The 18,440-nt window shown below is 38.7% G+C and overlaps 1 protein-coding gene across 3 annotated transcripts in view; it reads right to left on the reverse strand.

Annotated features, from left to right (window-relative positions):
* IQCM (IQ motif containing M) overlaps positions 1 to 18,440 on the reverse strand; it is a 524,263-nt gene that overhangs the window by 443,382 nt on the left and 62,441 nt on the right. Inside the window, exon 3 of one of the 3 annotated variants that reach the window (XM_056802759.1) lies at positions 6,309 to 6,512. The exons of the other annotated variants lie outside the window; for them this stretch is intronic. The gene's annotated coding sequence lies outside the window, so the exon portion shown is untranslated. The remainder of the gene's footprint in view (positions 1 to 6,308; positions 6,513 to 18,440) is intronic. 3 annotated transcript variants of the gene reach the window in all.

An 18,440-nucleotide genomic window follows, 5' to 3' on the forward strand; every position in this document is an offset into this window, starting at 1 on the left:
ATGGGCTGGACGCTGTTAGACATTGGGGAATACAAAAATCAAAATAATTCCTACTCTCTCAAAGAGCTTCTATTCTAAGAGAGAGACAATAATATATAAATATTTTTTATATTTTATTTTTATATATTTTATATAAATATTTATATATATGTATATATATAAAGGTTACATGTAGAGAAGTGGTGTTTGAGTTGAGTCTCAAAGGAAGGGAAAGAGAGGATTGAATATTGTCCAGGAAGGAGGGTAGCCAGTGCAAAGGCACAAAGGAATGGAAAATGGATTGGCATGCATGAGGAACAAATAAAAGCCCACTTTATGTGGACTCAAAAATACAGGAAGAGGAATATACTGAGGGTAGAAATATAGATTGGGGGAAAGTTTTTAAAGACATTAAAAATAGAATGACTATGTGAGTGTGTGCATATGTTTGTGGGGGTATATGTGGATATGTGTATACAAGTTTATGCTTGATCCCAGCAGAAATAGGGAGTCACAGGAGGTTGTTGAATAGGGGGTATGATATGGTCATGTCTGTGCTTCAAATAAATAACTTTGGCAGATGTGTGGAAGATGAGTTCTTTGGAGGACTGACTGGAGTGTGTCGAGACTTAAAGCAGAGAGATGGATTAGAAGAGCATTTTAATCATCTGATTAAGAGATGATGAGGGCCTGAACTAAAATGGTAATTCTGGGAGTAGAGAAGAACCAAATATAAGAGATATTATTGAAGTAGAAATGTAAAGATTGGACAGCTGATGTATATATGATTGAGGAGTGAAAGACAGTGCCAAGATAAGCCTAGAAAACTATGAAATGATGGGGACTTCAATGGAAATTAGGAGGTTTGAAAAAGCAGTAGGTTGGGGAAAAAATATAATGACTTGTGCTTGGGACATGGTGAGTTTGAAATGTCAGTTTAAAATGTCCAACCGAGGGTTGGTTGTATAGAACTAAAAACCAAAGGAGAGACTGAGTTGGATATATAGATCTGTGAGTCATCAGCATAGAGATAATAATTAAACTCATGGGACCTAGCATGGTCATTGAGAGAAGAAAAGAGGGCCTACTGCTAAGCCTTGGGAAATATACACAATTAAGGAGTATTGTAGAGGTAATGAGCCAGCAAAAGAAACTGAGAAAAAAAAAGATCAATATGACATGTTGGAGGAGAACCAGGAGAGACGAGTGTCATAAAAACTCATAGATAAGAAAATCCAGGAGGAAAGGATGACAGTGGTATCAAATTTAGCAGATACATCAAAAAGGATGAAGATTATAAAAGTGTCAGAATTTATAATTCAGAAGTCATTTATAACTTTGAAGAAAGAAATTTTATTTGAGAGATGAGATTCTAAACCAGATTACATAGTTTTGCAGAGTAAATAATAAAAGTAGAGGCAGGAAAAATAAAACAAACAAAAAAAGTGTAGGCAAGGAGTGTAGAGAGTTTTTCTAGAAGTTTGGGTTGAATAATGAAGGAAACGATGGCTGGAGGGGTTGTTAGCCTCTTATGAAGATTTTTTTTTAAGGAAGAGGAGAGTGATAGCTGGACATATTTGAAGTTAGCAAAGAAAGAACCAGTGGATATTGAGAACTGAGAAGAAAAATTGAAGTTTAAAAAGAGAAAGATATAATTGAGGAACAATCTTCTACAGAATATAAGAGGAGATGAGATGAAGGGCACATGCAAAATGGTGGTCCTTGGCAAGAGGAAGGACCACTCCATTATCAAAATCTGGGAGAAAGGAAGGGTGAGGGGATGGTGTCAATAGGTTTTATGATGGAGGAGAAGAGAGCATTCAAAGAGAATAACTTCTATTTTTTCAATAAAACAAAAGGAATGGTCTTCAATTGAGAGAAAGGGGACTGGGAAAGGGGCAAGAGATTGGAGGAGTAAAGAGAAAACTTGAAATTGTGTCTTTGGGAGACATAGAAGTAATTATGAAGGAATAAAAATCCTTCCTTCAGTAAGTACACAACAGTCTCCACGATTGAATAGGGTGGAGAAGTTTAATGCAAGGAATAAAAAAAGAGTAGAGGTTGTGGAAGGAAAGCAATAAAGAGGTCTGCAAAGGGCAGTATCCAGCAAGGAGTATTCCAACTCTCCTCCAGGACCAGGGTATCTCAGGGTATGAACAAAGGCCCAGCCATGGATAGAGAGGACAATGGTAGTGTCTATTGGGATGAGCCAGAACTCAGTGAAGTGTATAAGTGAAAGAAGTATGAATTTGTTTATAACCAAACAGGAATTCCAGATGGTACAGCGGAAGGAATTGGATATGGATGAGGAGGAATTGAAAATGACAGAAATGAAAGAAATGGAGGTGAGGGATTAGGGATGGTTTATTCCTGAAGATGATGGAGTAGACTCTTGGAAAGTTCAAACCTCTCTAAGAACCCTTTCCAACCAATCTTAAAATAATGCTTCAAAAATACTGGAGTGACAGAATCAACAAGGGGATGAAGTGAAGCAACTTTCCTACAGAAACCAACTTGGAAGAGAGGCAGAGAGGGTCTATTTCCCTGGGGTGAAAGGGGAGAACAACCCACAGCAGAGGTCACACCAAGGAGAATGGCACAAGCCAACAGCAAGCCCGACCCCCACCCCTACTCCTCCAGATTCTGAACCTGGTCCCAAGCCAAATTTGAGACCCTGAGACCCCATTGAAGTCAATGGCAGAGCATCCCTTTAAAGTTCCAAGTCCTAACCCTAGCCTGCTATGAGGACCCAAGCCCTAGTCCAAGTTAGTAGATGTTATGCCTGGCTGGTGTAAGCCCAGAGTGAGTCCCAGAGTCCCTGCCCAGGGTTCAGGTGAGGTCCTAACCCCAGCACAAGATAGCCCACAGGGCTCTGAGCTCTACAAGCCATCAGTAGTCCCTGGAGGAGACTGAATTGGCAATTGAAGGTGGCTTTCAGAGCTCCCAGACCATCATACCACCTTGGAAAAACTGAAACTTGCAGAAAGGCATAATGAAAGCTGAGGGGAGCAGCAAGAAAACTAAAGTTGGAAAGAGTTCCCCCTCTACCCTAAGAAAAGCACCCACCTGTATGAGAAAAGTCAAAGGGGTAGTCTGCTCCTATATGCCCAATAATTCATGGGTACATTCTTCCTTTTGGTATTATGAGGACTGGCTGAAACTCTCACAAAGATAGCCTTTGCTGTAGAAATGCTACTGTTGTTCCAAATGATCAGTGAATAACATTAGATCTCTAGGCTTCTACATTAAGCACATTGTTTTGAAATGAAGGGTGATAGAGACTAAAAAGACACAGTTCAAAGGAGAAAGAGGAAGGTTGCTATATGAAAATAAGTAGCTCTAGTTTGCTCACATTAGCAGCTTATAGCTTAGAATAAATGAGTCAGGCAATTTTCATAATTCCAGACCAGGAGATGCAACATCGAGAGGGAGGGCATGAGGAATGGAAATAGTCTATTTCACCAAATAAAATCCAAGGCCACTTTGAAGTCATCCCAGGCCTATGGAAAATATGTAATTCAATATTTTGTTGCCAATACATTTCTCTCCCCTGAACACATGTAGAATAGTCCATTATAAAGATATTAATGGAAATGCTAGCTATCATCACATGGGAGGAAAATCATTTCCATACCTACTATAACCCAATAAAATGATGGTATACAATATACAGTTGGGCTATGATGTCCTTAAAGGGAATGGGGTCAGAGGCATTCATAGAGAGGAAAGGAAACACATGGGGAGAAAACCTATCTGAATTCATATAACCTACCTTTCACATACTTTGCTTTGCTGACCTACTATTTCTGAAACTCAATATCTCTCCTCCTTCCTCTCTGTAGATTCCCCCAGGCCTAGAATTTACTCCCTAAATTTCTCTACTTCTCAGAAGCTTTCTCTTCTTTCAAGGTTCAACTCAAGAGCCATTTCTTCAAAAGTCAAACCTTCCCTGTGTTTCCCAGGTGAATTGTGTTAATTGTGTTCTCTCTTTCTTCACAAGCTCCAGATCTCTCTTTTGCCACACTCCTGCTTTACCTGTATTATATTTAGATGTCTTTCCCCTCCATTTTTATCTTTGTGTTGGGCAGCTCAAAAAAAGGGAAGCTTGTTGACAAACAACCACATAGAAATTAGGGATTTAATGGAATAAAGGAAGGAATGATGGCTCTACCACTTTTTTTCTCTCTTTGCCTTTTGTTTCTCCAATTTTTTTTGCATGGGCAGCCTAAGGATCTTAGATGACAAAACTGGAAGGAAAAAAAAAACCAAGGAGGCTGAGATGCAAATAGCATTTGGCAGTTTGTTGAAAGGAATTACTGCTAAAAAAAATTTTTTAAGAGGTATGAATTGGTATTGAGAAATTGGCAGAGATTGCAAGGACTTTCAGATAGTTATCAGATACCTAACTAGGACAAAGGACTGTGATTCTGATCCATAGGAGATTCCATGGGAATGGAGGCTCCAAGATGTTTCAAACCATAGAACTGGAGTTACAGTCTGGGAAATTGATGGAGTCTCAGCCACAGTGAGAGAGGGACCCCAGGAGATGTTCTGGAATCTGAGGAGAGCAAGAGTTTCTGCCAGAGAGAGAGAGGCAATTAGCTCTTAATACTGAAATATCCTAAGGAGAGGTCTGGTCAAGACTTTGCTCCTGAGGAAAGACTTACCTCTTCTCCTAGTGATTGGACACCCTTCCCCCCAACAATTCCCAACTGAAGGGGCAGTTGGAGAAGACAGCCAAGCAGCTGACAAGATCACCTCACACCTCCTGGTGCCCTGGGTCTGGACAGTGTGCAGTGGGTTCCCATACAACCCTGAAAGCAATGCTTAATCTTCATTTTATAAAGAAGAGATAGCTTTGCAGCTGAGACCAGAAGCTAAAAACAGAGAGGAGCTTCATGACCACATAACCAAAAAAAAATATCTACAGCAATATTGTCCTAAATGAAGCAATATGTAGCAGTGACCAAAAGACCACAGATCAATACCAGGCAGAGATCAAAAGACCAGAAGGGCATGCCCAATAGGAACTACTTGCCACATAAGAACAAAAGTGAGCAGGCCACTAAAGAACATCAGAAAGCATTGGTAGCCCTATAGCAACAGAAACATAAATTGTACTCATATCCTTTGCTATGTACTCCCTACATCTCCCCCTGCACCTGAATTTTCTACATGTATGTCCACTCTTCACACTGATAAGATACATAGATTAAATCTCTGTAACTTAGGGCACACACTTCCATAATCAATTGCTATTTTTCTTATTATGTCATATCATTTAATATCTTTGCTTTGATCTATTTTTGCTCCATGCCTGAATAGTATAAATTATCTCACAGTGGAGGCTCATATTAGTGCATAAAATGATAGGACTTTATCATAGCATATCTTAATTAATACAAAAGAAAATCCAAGACCGGAAATGAAACATTCATGAGTCTGGAGAAGCCAAAGCAAGGGAAGGGTCGTTTAAGGCTCAGGTACCAGGTTTCAGTTACTGGAGAGAGAAGTATACAACTGGATCTCAGTTACCCAAGCCTTTGGTAGGATAACCTTTAGCCCCAACTGAAGGAAAGGGAAAAGGGTGGTATTCAGGGAAGGTCCTTTAAAGAAGCCACCCTTGGACTTGGCTTTCATTAGATTCACCAAGTATCCAGCCTTTCTTCTGCATTACTGTACATGACATCTTTATCCAATACTTCTTCCACAAAAGGCTAACTCTCCCCCTCAAAATATTGATCTTGTCTTTTTATAGACACAGACAATCAAACCTAATTTACTTTTGCCCCATCAGAAGAATAAGAACTAGCTAAAGGCTATGTCTGGTTCCTGCCTCCAACTTTATAAGCCACAAAAGAATTTCCTATAAATTAATATAAACAACAAATAGAAGTGATTACAAAGAAGTGTGGCCTGCAAGGTCCTTCTCCTGAGGCACAGAGGTCCTCAGGCAAGAAAGAATGTAAGGGAAAAGAGAAGTATTTGGGAGCTTCACTGTTAAGGCATGTTTACCACATTTACAGGAGATCCCATATTCCCTCAATACTTGACAAACAGATAAGGTATCTGAGGCATGAAGATAGGATTAACTCTCCCCTTGTCTATTTTTATCTAATCAAATCAAGAACTTAAAAGTATCCCTACTTACCATTAAGTATGAGAGTTCATAAGTCACTTACTAGAGTAAATGACAACTCCAAAAGCCACTGCCCATCCCCACCCCCTCCTTGGGCAGTGCTAGACAAACTAAAAGAGTGCCATTAGTCTCTGTGAAGAAGGAGTGACAGGAAGTGATGTAGAAAAAAAGGGTATAAAAAGAGACCAACACCATGATCTAGCTTTCATTCTCTTCCTGGCATTTGGAGAGGCTTGTTCTGGATATCCCTGCCTTGGCTCAGAGGAGGCTTTTCCACTGGATCCTGCTTCAGCTTGCTAGGTGAGTGGCTGAGATTCCTGTCTTGGCTTTGGAGGAGGCTGTGCTGGTAGAACTCTGGCTGAAGATACTACTGGGACTTCTGATTGAGGGTTTCCTGGAAATCCACATGGAACAAGGGATATGGGGAAGCCACATTCAAGACTGAATCTCATTTCACTAGAGAAGGGCTGGTAGGCTTGTTAAAATATATCTCTTTAGCTACATTTTTCCACTTTCACTCTTTCCACCTCTTTGTAAAATAAAAGCTGCTAAAAGTCATTTTGACTTAAACTATAATATTTTAAATTCGGCAACTACAATATTACTTTATAACTATCATATTTAGTATAAAACCTAAATTTAAACTCTTACAGAGGTTGGGACAGGACAGCTCATTTCTTTCCATATTCCACTCCAGAGGGAATAGTCGCTTTAAAAAGTTTTTAATTCTTCCTCTTGATCACTTTCAAGGTCATGTACATTGCACAAATGACACTTCTCTCTACCCCTAAGATGTCGACAATTTAGACATTATTAAGTGTCCTAGTTGAATTACTAGAAAAGTGTGTATAGGTGCAGGGAGAGAGTGCATATGGCATTTAAACAAGCCATCTGTAGATAAAGTACAAGGTTTACCTATTATAACTTTCATCAAAATGAAAGCTGGTTATGGACATCAATCATAGAATACTGATGAAAGCACAGTCGCCTGTGTAAAATAGTCCATTCTGGAGGCATTATCATAAGATATCTACTGAGCAAATCTGAGAAGCCTTACTGTAAAGAGAAAGGTTTTGAGACCTTCTTCCCCTCTGAGTTAACCTGGTATACTCCTCAAAGGCCACAAATCTTGGTCTCCTTGTTCTTTTTCATCTAAAGCAAAGGGAGTAAAAGCTCAACAACTTTGTGGCTTTTAAGAAATCTGGAGGTGATTCAACATTCTGATGTTCCAAGGCCATTGGATTTTCAGTCAGTTCATTATCAATGCCCCAAGGAGCAAGGAGTAATTTTCAAGAAAGACATTTGAGACCCAAGCCAGAGGCAGCTAAGACAGGGATGCATCTGGCACTCATGCCACAACTGAATATGCATTTGGAATTGTAAGAAATGAGCTTAGTTGAGCTTACTCTCCCAGAGAATGGGATGATGATGTAGAAGAGAGCATACCCCTGAGGTGCTAGGGAGTGGTGGAGAATGTTTGTATTTTTTCTTGCTATATCTTTAAAGTAAACTTTCCTTTAAAAAACTAATTGATTTTAAGTCACTAAATAGAATTGGATTGCAGTCCCCAGAGCCTAATGGCAGAAGGAATACTGCTTTTCAGGGCTTGAACCAATGGCCATAAAGAAGAGACTTGTCCAACTTCCCTCAGGGCACTCTATAATCCTGAGTAGAAGATATAACTAGCTTGGATTTGGTAAAAATAGATCAGATTTTCTTTTCTGTAGGTGAGTAAACCCTCTACAGCCAATAAACAAGGTTTGGATATCATGGATGCCATTAGGGTTGACATGAATTACATATATGTTATTCTTACTTGTGTTTAAGCAATAACTCCCTATCCTACTATATGTTCTATGAAGGCAATAACCACAACTTGCCTAAACTTGTCATTTCCTCTAGCGTCTAGCTCAGTGCTTTGCTTCTAACAAATAAAAATTATTTGTTAAATGAAAAATGAATGCATCATGAAACACTAATAAACTGTTTCTATGTAAAAACACTAATATATAAGAAAATATATAACACATTATCTACAAGTGGATGTCATTAATGAGCTTAAGAATGGTTAGTTGTCCTAGAGGTTAAACACCAGCCTTCCCAGCCTTTGCATAAACTCAGAATTTTCTAATTAGAAGATACTTCAGAACTGCTAAGCTTCAACCCAAATCCTGTCCAAATATCACAATTTCTGAATGAAATTTCTCAAAACTGAATGAGGTTTTACTAGCTTTTCTTTTATTGACATCTGTAAACTTCATCAATATAGACATAGATCATCCAGAGGAGAATAAAAAAAGGCTTTCCTCCTACTTTCTTCCCTTTGCTTCATATTTTCATTTTCAACAAATTCCTCAACCACAAATCCATGCTTTACTTGGTTTTGTTGTGAGTTTGGGGGTGGTGGGTTTTTTATATCACCTAAGAGGACTATTCCATAAACTTTAGCAATGTGCCATCCAATGAAGTTCATGCAAAGGTCAAAATCACATCAGCTTGATCTAAACCAGGTGGTACTATTGGTCCAGCATGGGAAAATGCTCAGCCTCCTTATTCCCAAAGGTTAACATATTCTTCACTCTTCCATCATTTTGAGAAGGAAAAAAAACTATCTTTGTTCTTCAGACATCATTGAAGACTCTGATGGTGATTTATAAGACTAAATGTCTCTTCCCACCGCCTCTAGTCCTGACATCCACACACATGATCCATCCTCTTGAACTAGCTGACCTCCAAAAGAACCACAGGCAGGAAACAACCTAAATACTATCACTCCAGGGTTACTTCTTGTTAGAAAAACTACCCAACCAATGGAACCACAGGAAGCTAAGTTAGACATCTCTGGATTTCAGTCAAGAAAGAATCTTCCTTTTTCATCAAAAATACCCTGGAGCTTAGGAACTTTTTTTTTCTTAATGATTGCACCAAAAAATAGACAGCTCTGTTACAAGAGAAATAAAATACGTTTTCAGTTCTTGACTCTGCCAAGCAGCATTCGTCAGAAGCTGAACTCTTGAGTTTTTATTTTTTCTTGGTAAGGCAGTCTAGACATAGGACACTAGTATGAAAAGGGGGAAAGATAGTCATGGCTAGTTTTATGGGTAGATATTTAAAGATTTTTTTTAGTTACTAGGGCCACAATTTTAAAAACTAATCATGCCTGTCCAGATCATGTATTTTGGTCATGTCCTCACATCCCTTTTAGATTTGAGATTTGGGGTATTTCTGATTCGGATGTATACTTACACAGGAGCTAAAAAATGAGTAATAAATTCAACTGAGGACTGGTAATGGATTCATTTTTAATGCCCTGCTGCCCATTGGAACTTGTTCATTTTGGAGTGCTACATCTTAGTCTTGATGTGACATGTCCCCGAGTATGAGGGGAGGAAGGAGAAAGAAACTTTGTAATCTAATATATAAACATATTAATGGAAGACTAAATGATTATAAATAAAGATAGAAAAGATGGATTTTGTCTCAAAAATTCAAATCCACAAGTCATAACATTTACCATGTTAAATTTTAATTCAGACTTTTCAAAAACAAACTATATATGTAGAGTCAGCTAGGTGACTCAGTGTATAGAAAGCCAGGTCTGGAAATAGGAGGTCCTGAGTTCAAATGTGACCTCAGACCCTTCCTAGCTGTGTTATCCTGGTCAAGTCCCTTACCCCCTCTTGCCTAGCCCTTACTGTTCTTTTGCCTTGAAACCAATACATAGTATTGAGTCTAAGACCAAAGGTAAAGGTTAAAAAAAAAACTTATGTGTAACAGGAGCTCACAGTTTCATAAACAATCTTTTTATGTTCTTAATATATATGTTTCCTCTTATTGATGATTATGTGTATAATGTTTTAAAGAAAAATCACTGGATTGGGAATCAGAAGATCTGAGCCTATCTCTGCTCACCTACATGGCCTATGTCAAGTTACTCCTCAAACCTGTGTCCCTATCTATAAAATGGGAGAGTTGGTTTAGATGGCATCTAAAGTTTCTTTCAAGCTCTAAATCTATAATCTTATGGTCATCCTTTTCCATGTATTTTCAGACATGGTAGGCAAATACAAGTTTCCCAAAGAAATCTCCTGTGTGTCCCTTCCTTTCCTAACAATTCTCTGATGTTTCAAATTCCTTTAAAATGGATGAAACCATTCTATTTAATATAAGACCAGAAATTTGATTGTCCCTGGTGGTCATAAAGAATTGAAATTCACAGGGGGCAGCTGGGTGGCTCAGTGGATTGAGAGCAAAGCCTAGAGACTGGAGGTCCTAGGTTCAAATCTAGCCTCAGACACTTCCCAGCTGTGTGACCCTGGGCAAGTCACTTGACCCCCATTGCCTAGCCCTTACCACTCTTCTGCCTTGGAGCCAATACACAGTATTGACTCCAAGATGGAAGGTAAGGGTTTAAAAAAAAAAAGAAAAGAAAAGAATTGAAATCCACACCAAAGCTTTAAGTGACAGCACTTTAAATGATGCTTAATAAATGCTTATCGACTTAACTTCCCTAAGAATAGGCTTAAACAATGGGATCCTAAGAACCTCAGGGGGTTATATATGGGAAAATATTTTAGAAAGAAGAGGAGAAAGGAAACTGAGATAAATTTTCCTTGGCCTAGGTCTATGAACAAAACAAGTGGCTTTTTCTCTTTCTTGGATCATGTGGCTTAGTAAGTGTTCAGTTGGAAATGAGACCACAAAAAAAAAAATACCAAAAATCTTATTTCTGATGGGGTGTTTAGAGGTAAGGGACTCTAGAAAAGGAGAGTTGTGCTATAGGTCTTTTGGAGGTTCTCCCTTACTTAGGGACATCTGGGTCCCAGGTGTGAAGTTTCTCTCACCTCACTGCCTATCTCTGCATAATAATTTCTGGAAATCCATTAATATACAATCACTGGTCAGAACCAACCAGTGAAGCCAAATCTTTAGTAAGAGAGGGTAGCAAAGGGTGGAATTGGTGGAAAGAGTGTTGACTTTGACATCAGAAGCCCTGGGTTTAAAATCTTTGCTTTGCTACTATTTCTGTTACCTTGGGGTAAGTCATTTTTCCCCCGTGAATCAACACTTCACTTCTCTATTCCAGAGGCCATAGAGTGACTGGAATCTTATTTATCTGTAAAATTATTAGATGGAAACTTGACTAGATCACTAGAGGTTTATTTCTAGCACCAAATGTCATGATTATCTGATTTTACTTTGTATGGTGCTATCTTTAGTACTCCAACAGATCTGCCATCTTACTTCCAGCAATAATGTACCACAACCCCTCATCCATGCCTTCCCTTCTCAGGTAGCTCTTGTCCAGAACCTGTGATAGATTCACCCAGGGTTCTAGGGCACTTCTTTGCCTTTTTTTTGATATATCAGTGATAACAAAGGAGCACAAGGGCTATCCCATCAGTGATCATTTTGCTCTTATTACATGATCAACTCATTTTCATTTTTGCTTGTGCTTTTTTTGAATGATAACCTCCATTTTCACCCAGATACACACCTCTGAACTTCTCCATCACCCCCCAACTCTAGACCTCCCCCTCTCTGACCTCAACCACTTTTCATCTTCCTTTTGTGTATTGTCTTCCCTTATTTGATTATCAGCTTCTTGTGGGTAGGGACTGCCTTTTCTTTTTGTATTTGTATTACCAGGACTTAGCATAGTGCCCAGTACATAGTAGGAACTTAATAATTATTGACTGACTGACAACCCTGACATTATTTTCCCCCTGTAACCCTTTGTTTGCAATGTGTTAAGTTAACCCATACCCACTTTACAGCTTTCTGTTGTCCTTTGGGGGATCCTCACATTCAAGTGTATGGGTGTACTCCTCTAGGATACGAGTTACTCAATAACACACAAATGTTAGCATTAAAAAGATTGGCCTTTGTTTGAGGAGAGATTTGAGATCGGTTTCCTAAAAGCAACTCAAGCCATTCTCTTCCTTTGACTCAGTTCTAGGCCCAACTCAATGTCCATTCACAAATGTTTTCAAAATGTGTCCTAGTAAGTAACCTCTAGGTGTGGTTCCTTCAACTGCATAAGACAGTCTGGACATAAGAATCCTTCCTCTAATATCCAATTGACATTCCATTTCATTAGAAAATAGCATCTCTTATCCTATTCTAACTGATTTGCAAAATGATTTCAAAGAGCATGCAAATGCCAGAATTGGGGAAAGATAGGACTACTTTCAATGACCATCTTCATTTATCTGATCTCCAATTTCTTCCCAGCACTACATACATAAAGATTCAGCTTGGGGGCAGCTGGGTAGCTCAGTGGATTGAGATGGGAGGTCCTAGGTTCAAATCTGGCCTCAGACACTTCCCAGCTGGGTGACCCTAGGCAAGTCACTTAAACCCCATTGCCTAACCCTTACCACTCTTCTGCCTTGGAACCAATGCACAGTATTGATTCCAAGATGGAAGGTAAGAGTTTTAATAAAGTAATAAATAAATGAGCAAACGAATGAATGAATGAATAAACAAATAAATAAATGAACAAACAACCAAATGAATGAATAAACAAATGAAGAAAGAAAGAAAGAAAGAAAGAAAGAAAGAAAGAAAGAAAGAAAGAAAGAAAGAAAGAAAGAAAGAAAGAAAGAGAGAGTTCACATAGACATGTACACTATAAGTTCATTATTGAAGTACAGTTACAAACAAGTTTTAAAAACAAGTTCACAGGTTCCAGGTTAAGAATTCCTAGTGTAGTGAAATAGCTTTCTGTAAGATGGACTACTAATGCCTTTATGTATACGTAAACCTGTTGAATCACATAAAGTGAGGTATAGGCTAAGGGTCTGCTCATTAGGTCAATAAGCATACTCCCACTTGCCTAGTTCTTTGATCATGGCAGTCAACTAAAATGGTTCCCATTAGTTTGTCTGTTCGTTGACTCAACCAGTAACAATGGAAGGCAAAGATTTGGATCCTTACAAAAAGTGACACTACGTAGTTCAGTGATGACAATTTTGGGAAAAGTTAATATTCCCTGATGAGCAACTGGAGTAAAAGACTATTTTCAATGAACTTCCTAGCTTAAATACATCCAAATTCCAATGTTTAGCATTCAAGGTGCTCCATAATCTAGATTATACCCCAGCACAATCCTCCAATCCAGCCAGGGGGTTTTATTTTAAAATAAATTTATTTATTTTTACAATCATTTATAATCTCTTTCACTGCTCCTCCTCTATTGAGGAAATAAAAAATAAAAGTCTTATCACAGTATATAGACAGCCAAACCAAATTCCCACATAGGCCATGCCCAGAAATGTATGTATCTCTCTGATTTAAGTTCATCATCTTTTTGGTAGAAGATAAGTGACATATTTCATCTTTACAGACTCTTCTGTTTATTGTTCTCCAAAATCAACTTATTCATTTTCATTCCCTCTCTTCCTATTGGAATCTTTCCCATTCTTTAAGATTCAATTCTCAACCAGTCTCCTTCTTGCAAGTACATCAACCCCCAGCACTCTCTTCCTTCTCTGAAATCAATCCATATCATTTAAGAATTACTGTATGTTTCCCCGTATTATTAGACACCCGTGGCTCCATTATTTTACCTTCTCCCAGCACAATATTAATTCCTTGAGGTGAGGGGACTATGCCTTATGCTTCTAAGTGAAATCACATTCTCACTCTGACCAGTATAATCATTTGTTATGCAACTGATATTCATGTTTTTTTTATTGTTTTTTGTTTGATTCATGAACCTTCCTTATTAAACATCATAAACCCTACTCCCCCATGGAACTTAAAGACAAAAGTCCATAAAGATTATTTAATCCAGGGGGTCTATGGATGAATTTCAAGACAAATCTGAAAAAAATTTTAATAACTATTTCAATTTAGATTCTTTTGTAATGCTATTTATTTGATACATTTGATACATTTAAAAACACTGTTATAAGAAAAGAATCTATAGGCTTCACGAGACTACCAAAGGGATCCATGACACCAAAGAGATTAAGAATTCCTATCAATCTAATCCACCTTTATTTTTACAGGTGAGGAATCTGAAACCTAGATAGGAAAAGACATAGTCAGGGTCACCCAAATAATAAATAAGAGAGCCAAGTGTATAATTGAAAATTTATTATTGGAGATTTATTAGAGATCATTAGAAATAAAGGAATAAAAGGGATACAAAATAAAAACCAACCACGTGCCCATGGCTAATAAGCCTCTTTAAAATTCCCACACTTACCATCCTTGCCATGAAGCCAAAGAGAGTGAGCAGCACCGCCCACTGAATATTTATTCCCTGTCTACAGGAAGGATGTAATGACCGGAAGTTAGTGGGTTCTAGAGAAATGTAGTTCTTTTTTAGGGTAACAGATTTTCAATTATACACAGGATTGGAAGCCAAATCCTCCAATCCAGATCCAAAGGGCTCTTTATGTTTGGTCCATCCCTTCCAATAACTAAAAAGTAACTCAATTATGACCAAAGCAATAGCAATAATCTGAAGTCAGCCACCCTGATATGGAGCATTTTGTGATCCTGTAGTTTTGTAATTGAAAATCAGAATATTCAAAGCTAAGATGGGGCCCCACTGAGCCCTCTGTTCTAAACCTTCAAATTTAATTGTTCAATTAACTGGACCAAACAACAAACCATGAATGAAAAAATTTGAGAGGGTTGAATTCACAATATGTGGATTATTTGAGTCACTATATTAATCAGCCTTGGCCCTCAATGAAAGCCATTCTCTGTAGCTACCTGCTCTGACAAGCGGCTACTGTGCATTTTTTCCTTCAGCTCCTGCCTAGAGAGGAAACTATTACAATTTCAGCTTTAAAATAACACATCTTTCTGGCACGTCCAAAAATGATTAGTTCTCAAATTGACAGCATTATACCATGGGCAAAAAGAACAGAACACGTGTCTCTTGCCTAGCTCTCCAAATGAATCAGGAGATATTAAAATGCTATACCTCCCTCAGCAATTAACAATCAGAACTCATCTTCTGGTCTGGCTTTAATTACTGTCTTCATTCCATTTAAGTATAAGGAGAAAATAAAGGTGTTTTATGTTCCATCATTTTCTTGTTTTAATCTCCATAGAAATGAGTTCTCTGGGGCTACCAGAGCCAACACCCTAATTCAGGGTGCCAGCATGTCAAGCCACATTAAATCTCCTGCCATGCCAGGTGTCCCAGGGTTTTAAATGGTGGGAGCTCACTGTGCTTCCTGAGAAGCTCCAGTGGGGCAAAAATGGAGTTTAAAAGCCCCCAAAGCAGAACCTGCTAGAAAGATTTATTTCCAGAAGAGGGACTTGCGAATAGAAGAGACTTAGAGATAGCTTAAGTCTAGATTGATTTAAAGATTTAAATAGATTTAAAGTTGGCCTCTCTTTTTATAAAGGAGGAAAATAGAAACCCAGGGAAGTTAAATGACTTGCCTTGTTCAGGACAGAATTTGAACCCAAGTCTTTTTGTTTCTAAACCAGTGGGTATGTTGAGCACTTGCTATATAATTCAAGTAGCTTCCATTGGAAGGAGACAAAGCACAAACACGTGAAAAGTTAACATTAATGTAAGAGACAAATAAGAATAAAGAAAATTACATGAGGAATGTTAGTAGGAACCACATTTTGAGTACTGTGAGTTAAAAGGGGGGAGAGTACCCCACACTTGCCCACTTTGGCATGCCCTAAGTCATGGATGATCCTATACTTCCTGTTCTGGGAAATCCCTTCCTGAAATAGTACTAGAAGAATCATAGAATCCTAGATTTAAGCTTGAACAATACTTGAGGAGCAAATCTAGTTCAGTCTCTTCCTTTTACAAAGCAGGAAACTGAGGTCCATGGGGGTTAAGAAACTTCCCCAAAGTTACCCAGGCAGCCAGCATCACAGGATTTGAACCCCAGTCCTCAGACTCCAGGGTCAGTGCTCTTGCTAGGGTCCCGAGCAGTCCCAGGCACTCAGCAAGCTTATAATTTATGCCATGGGACAGCACCTGATGTTACATCTATCTTCACTGCTCTCTCCTGCTGGTAAATCTCTGTGTCATTGGAACACTAGGACCTCAGTCCCTGACATCCCTCCAGATTCAGCCTTCCTCATCACCCAGGTCCAATTGTACCATCAGAACTTGAGCTCTGTCTTTGACTTTTCACATCCAGATCAGGCATTTGCACAGTCATCTGTGTCCACTCATTTTAATCATCACTCCAAATGGATTCACCCATCACACTCTCTCTAAGCTTACTTGGCAAACAGCTAGAATCTGCCCTTCCCACAGTCTCACTTCTCACCATTATCAACACCTCTTTCCACACTCCCTCAATTTTGCCTCTCAGACCAGGTCTAACCAGTCATTCCATCAACACCAGCCCTGACACCATGCTTGTCGCACACTCTCAAATGGGCCCAGGAAGCACCTGTTTTTCCCTGTGGCTTTCCAGACACAGTTGTAGCTCTTTTCTCCCAACTCAACCCCCATAATATCTAGAGTTACTGAGAGATAGAAAAGAGACATCACTGAGGGCTAATGTGGTGGGAGGAGATTCCACAAAAAAGAAGGACTGTGAGCTGGAACTGGAAATATTGGGGGGGGGGGGGAAGGTGGAAAACATGGAAAGAGATGGGGAAGATGACAAGGATGGCACAGGCAGAAAGATGACAAAAAAAAAGAATGAATGGGGGGAAGACAACATCCTAACCGCAGGGGAAGAAAATTATAAAGACATGGAAAGGAGAAAGTACAAAGGGAATATTCTGAGATAAGACTAGCAACAGATTGGATTTACCCTGTATGATATGGGGAGTTCACTGACTAGTGTGAATTTCAAAACTACTCCACCCTATTCAGACCATTCTTTAGAAGATCAGATTTAGCTATTTCCTGATCAATAACAATAGAGATACTTGGAATAACAGAATCAGGTCTTGGAAACTACATTCTCCACCCAACTCAGTGTAACAAGATTAGAAAGGGCTGCAGCAAACTCAAGAAGATTTAATTATTTGAGAATATGGCCTTCAACAGACATGTGCAAAAAGGACATGATCCTATACTTCCTGTTCTGGGAAATCACTTCCTGAAATAGTACTAATTGTCCAAAAAGGACAATTACTTCCTTTCTTAACTTCTCCTTCCCAAAATTGAAAATTATCCAAGTCTAGAAAGCAACTAAGTACACAGCTCATTCTAAAAATTAAAGAAAAATTAATGACTGAAAACATAAGTCTTAAGATTTTCAGTATAGAAGAAGTCTTAATCAAGCTGGAAAACCTTGTATAACCACTGCTATATAATATAATTTGTCTAATGGGTTCTAAACTTGAGGTCCATCAACTTGTTTTAAAAAACATTTTGATCACAGTATTTCAATATATTTTTAATCCTATAAATTTTTATGCACTTAAAAACATTATTATAAGGAGTGGATAGTTTTCAGACAGCACAAGGGATCTATGACACAAAAATGGTTAAGAACTCCTCAGGGCACCTGGATGGCTCAGTGTATTGAGAACCAGGAAAATCTGGCCTCAAATTTTTCCTACCTGTGTGACTCTGGGTAAGTCACTTAACCCCTATTGCTTAGCCCTTACTCCTCTTATGCCTGAGAATTAATCCTCAGTATTGATTCTAAGATAGAAGGTAAAGGTTAAAGTGAGAGAGAAAAAAAAACAAACTCTGATCTAAAGGAGCAAAGGAAACAAGCATGACTTAGGTACCTATTAAGCCATAGACACTGTGCTAAGTGTTTTACAATTATTTTCTCATTTGATCCTCACAACAACCCTGGGAGGTATTATTATCATCATTTTATGGTTAAGAAAACTGAATTTTTGTCCAAGTGCACAGTTAATAAGTGTCTGACGGTGGATTTGAATTCAGGTCCAGTGCTCTCTCCATTGCAGCCCAGAGCTAAAATAATAATGATTAATATTCATGTAGCATGCTAAAGATTGCAGAATGATTAAATAAATTATCTCAATGAGCTTCACAACAACCTAGTGAAGGGCAGCAGAGCATGGTAGGTAAAATGTTAGAGTTAGAAACAATTAGACTCCAATCTGAGTTCAAGACCTGCCTCTGACCTGTCTTTGTGACTGCTTGATGCTGTCCCAGGCAACCCTTAGTGGATAAAGCAGGTGACAATCTGCTTTATTTTTTTTTTAAACTCTTACCTTTCACCTTAGAATCAATACTATGTATTGGTTCCAAGGCAAAAGAGTGGTGAGGGCTAGGCAATGGGGTTTAAGTGACTTGCCCAGGGTCACACAGCTAGAAGTATCTGAGGCCACATTTGAACCCACGACCTCCTACCTCTAGGCCTGGCTCTCAATCCACTGAGCTACC

The sequence above is a fragment of the Monodelphis domestica genome, chromosome 6, assembly GCF_027887165.1.
Source record: "Monodelphis domestica isolate mMonDom1 chromosome 6, mMonDom1.pri, whole genome shotgun sequence".
NCBI lineage: Eukaryota > Metazoa > Chordata > Mammalia > Didelphimorphia > Didelphidae > Monodelphis > Monodelphis domestica.